Source organism: Montipora capricornis, chromosome 7, assembly GCF_036669925.1.
Source record: "Montipora capricornis isolate CH-2021 chromosome 7, ASM3666992v2, whole genome shotgun sequence".
NCBI lineage: Eukaryota > Metazoa > Cnidaria > Anthozoa > Scleractinia > Acroporidae > Montipora > Montipora capricornis.
Genome location: NC_090889.1, coordinates 26,474,515 through 26,479,514, shown reverse-complemented (window position 1 = coordinate 26,479,514; position 5,000 = coordinate 26,474,515).

Below are 5,000 nucleotides of genomic sequence, written 5' to 3'. Positions count from 1 at the left end.
GAATTTAATGTCTTAAAAGCACATTGAATAGCTGAAGCCACTCTGCAATATTCAAGAAAGGAAACGGCAGGGCACCATTTATTTCTAAATCAACTGTAAGTCATTAACTTGGAACCGCTCGTCGCAAGAGATCATTAATATTATGCACACTTGCCTCAAACCAATGCTTATAAAAATAGTCTTGCCAGCAATTCTAATCATTGAGTTGTTCCATATGGATTCGGTACCAAACTCCGCTCATGAAGCAAAAGACTCTTTAAATTTAAATCTCACCACAGCTCAGTAAGTCTTTGGAGAAAAGTGCTTTACATATCCAGGCTTTTAGCATCTTTTCTTGCCAAATTGCTAGTAAAAGTAATTTACTCCCAGATGTCGAAGAAAGAATTTCCACTTAGACTGGCAGTCATCATTAATATACCCAAGTATCCATGTTATTTTCAGAACCTTATTAAGGACGGTGCCTACTAATTCAAAGGTATTTTTGCCCCGGTTTACGATTATGAAGGAAATGTAGATCTTAACAAGTGTTATTGAAATCCAAAGATAATTCGTGAATGATATTTGTCAAACAGCTTTAAAATACAAAGCAATGTATGGCGTTCTTTCTCAATTTGAAGCTTAATGCATGGTTACCCCCGATTTTCGTTTTGGATGCCAAGAGCACTTACTAAGATCTACTTTCTCCGGATAGTTTTAAACCGTGCAAAAATATCCCTGTATCAGTAAGCATCACCGATAGGAAACTCGAGTATCTCGAGATGCGCAGAACGTATGCGCAATAACAATAGTAGGCACAGTCCTTAAATTGTATAGTGTAGGGGAAACAAAGACGTAGTCAAGTGTTTTCTCTATTTCTTGTTTTACGAAAGCTCTATAAATGCAATTTGCCCAAGATGATAAAATAGTTAAACAAATGACATTTCATTTGGTAACTGTTACACCAATTAATATAGTTTTGAACTCAAGTTTCCTTTGGTCTTCCGTTAATAATAATCAGTATGATTCAAATTTATCCCAAAACACGCGAGAGTAAACGCAGTGAAAAAGAAATTGTCAATTGTTTCTCGAAAGTCTTACATAAGGTGCATAGATCGCTTAGTAACAAGCAAAATTTAGCTAGGAGTTTGTAAACAAATATCGTGCAATACTTTAAACAGAAAACATTGCACAAACGTTTAATAGATACCGTATCTTATTAGTGATAATGCTTTTCTTGTTTCTTCATCGTCAAAAGAAAATTCGAATTTCAACTCCACTGACATTACGTACGACTGGATTTACAATTTCCTCGCCACTTTTAAATGGCAATGTTTTAATAAGATTCTTACTAACTTCTCTGCATAGCTTTTTCAGATAACTTGGTACGGCACAAGTGACACCAGTCCGGATCAGATAATTAGAATCTATTAAGCCATTTCGTTTTGCGAGTTTAAAAGATTCTGTATTCCTCAATTCAAACCTTAAATCGCTTAAAGGAACGGTATTGGCACTATTATAATTATGATACTCTTTAGGTTTACATTAACTCTGATATTAAACAACTCCTTTTAAATTATAAATAATTTAATATTAATATGAATCATTAATATTGTAATCACATTAGAGAAAAAGTTCTCCACTAAAAGGTTTTAAGGACGGTGCCTTTCAATGCAGCCGTAAGGGATGGACTTCACTAGCGAAAGGCGAAGCGTTTGATTTTGAAGACTTCTATTCGAACGACTTGTTTGCATTTCCAAGCAATGATCAACTTACAAGGATACTTTTGGACGGACGATTTCAAGTGGTACAAAGGTTTATACGCTAGCGAAATGTTAGGGATTTCTGCAACATCAATTTCATGCGACCACACGTTTAAAATAAGTAAAAATACAGGAGTCGTTACTGAAGGAGAAGAGCAGAAATTTCTAACAAACTTTAAAACCTTGTTCATCGTTTTAAACGAAAACGGTCAAATTCGACTGCATTTCAAGAAATCGATGATCTTCTTGTGAGATTGAAGGAGAGATTGAGTAAACAAAAACATTCAATTTCCTTGATAGCTATAGATCGTTTTCACTGTCACGCAATAAAAAAATAAATCGAAAACCATCCAGTGGAAGAAGTCAAGAATTCGTGATGTTGTAGAAGACAAATGAAGAAGACGCTTCTCCAAGTTTTAGGCCTGTGCGTTTCCCCAAACTTCAGATATTCGTCAAAATGTTTCGCAGAAATTTACAGAGCCCAGTATGAAAACGCCATGTTGGTGTACATCTGTGGTGCACCAATATGGCGGCCGGAAAATAGTGTCAACATCTGTTACTTACTTTGGCTATCTAGGCGAGTGATCATCTGTACTGAACAAACACCTATTTACCTAAGCACTTTTCCTAATGCTTTAACTTCTAAAAAGGCTCAAAACCATGAGATAAATATATATTTCTCAATAAACTCGATCGTCGCCTCGTGTCACGCACCGCTATAACTCAGAAATTCAAAATGCTCTGGTTTCCAAACGAAGCACGCTATTGAGCTTTAAAATTGCAAATGGATATACAAATTTACCGCCTCTTATGCCTGATGAGGATAAAAACTTTCGTGGCTCTTTAGTTTTGGATTTTAGAAAATGATGACGTCACGTGAAAACGATCCATAGACGACTGTTGTAAGAACAGAAACAACTGAGTATCAATCTGTTTTTCCAAAAGCTCAAATTAAATCATTGGATATTCTTCACGCATGCTAGCGTGTACTTAGAACACTTGAAACTGGTCAGTCCGTTCTTAGACACCAATTTGGAAAGGAATTTGGATTAGTTTTCAGACAGAGCACCAATCTTGGTGAAAATCGGCTGATGGTTACTCCTGTTCCACTGGAAATTAAAGCCAATCTAGATCGCCTACTTGAAAGATGGAGGAATGTTCCTTCTTCCTGTTTAACAGAGGCGACATTTAAACAAATTGAGTACATCCGCGAACACATTAAAAAAGGATGCCTTTCTGGAATACCACCCGGATTTAAATTGGAACCAAACGAAATGAGCAACTGCATAGACTATTAAAGAGATTACTATTAACAGGTGAGAAAAGAATCAGTCTAGAATTAGCTGTCGCATTATTAACAATGCTTTTTTACAGTTATAGCAGCAAAGCGTCTTCTTGTTTGCAACACCAGTGTAACTCTAAAATAAAATGCGTAAAGCTTGTACGAAGAAAACCTTTCCCTACTGATAATGACTTAAGGTCGAGTTGGTCGGCATTTAAATTAAAACCGTCAAAAGCCTGAATGTCACAATACTGAGGAAAATGTATGCGACAAGGGAGCGCCAACGCACACAGGAACTGGTAACGGTCTCGACCACTTGCTGATTACAGAATCCATCGAAGATGTTTGCTCTGAAACTGTTGCAGAATCCGTACTTAAGGCCGCAATTTCAGCTTCGCGGATAATGTCAAGTCTATCAAATGACAATGTTAATAGATCTTTTCACACTGATGATCTTTTGTTGATTGCAGACAAACCTAAAAGTTTAAATGTGCATCACATTTTCTATGACAACGAAAGCGATAACGACAAAACGAACCCCACAATAACAGAACACAGAACGGGCCTTGATAGAAACCTAGCTAGTTTTAATCTCAAGATCGGCGCTATAGCTAAGGACAGTGACTGCGCATTTCGCAGCGTAGCAAGTATGATAAGGAGCACCTTTTCCAGCGAGGATAAAAAAATATGGCAGCATCTTACAACACTTGGTCTTCTCAAAAATGAAGAGGAAGACATTAAGATACTGAGCAATCTCTTTGCAGACGAAATTTTGAAAGAAAATGATGAATTCATGGCGTTTGTTTCCGATCAAGATCGAGACTCGCTTGCTCTGATAGCTGAATAATTCAGGCAAAACGGCGAATTTGACAGGCCACTAGGCGATGTAGTGATGAAAGTTTGTGCCCATATCCTCAAGCTCCTATCATGGTTGTGACGTCAAACGAGAACTATCGTTATGTGCCATTTCTACCTGATGATCCAAAAACGAGCAGATGCATTTGAGAACTGATCCCTTGACTTAACTTTGCTGCCGCAGCGGCATCCTTTTTCAGGCCAATAAATTTGTCATAACCCTGTATTTCTATTCAAAATCATGCCTACATCAAATGTTTTTAAGCAAAAGGGGATGTAAATTTTGTATTTATAGTTGGGCAGTATTGAACAGAGTATTAGACAGGGAATATTTTTTAAGATTTTACAAATAGTAGGTTATTCGGGCGATGGGAAACGATGTTATTTAAAGTAAATAACATTCTAGTTAGTTCGTTAAGTTTTTAATCCGACCTTGGACGCAACTCGAAAACAGTAATTCTCGCGGAATTTTTTGTATGTAAGATGAAATGGTGAAAAAGTAATACCCACGAGACTTTGCGGCTCTCGGATCCACGATCACTTGCTGGCAAAGACATCATAAACTGTAGCTAACGAAGAGCTAAGCGCAAAGTTTGTCATAACGTCCAAAGAGTCACCCATTTTTATATATATAAGGAAATTGAGACATTTAAGTCGTCTTCTATTGGGATCGACCATTTTGGTTTGGATTTTGCATGCTATATTAGGGGAAAAACATTTGTGATTGGTTTACTTGACCATTACTTTGGTTTACCTTTACTTTGGTTGAAATGGTTAAATACGGCGGGTATCTTCCGCTGATCTGTTAGCAGGCACCGAGTTTATGGCGGCAAGAACCTCGAGTAGGCCAAGAACCTCAAGTAGGCTGAGAACCTCGAGTAGGTCAAGAACCTTAAGTAGGCTGAGAACCTCGAGTAGGTGAAGAACCGCGAGTAGGTAAAGAACCTAAAGTAAGCCAAGAACCCAGAGTAGGCCAAGAACCTCAAGTAGGCCAAGAACCTCAAGAACGTCGAGTAGGCCAAGAACGTCGAGTAGGCCAAGGACATCGAGTAGGTCAAGAACCCAGAGTAGGCCAAGAACGTCGAGTAGGCCAAGAACCTCAAGTAGGCCAAGAACGGCGAGTA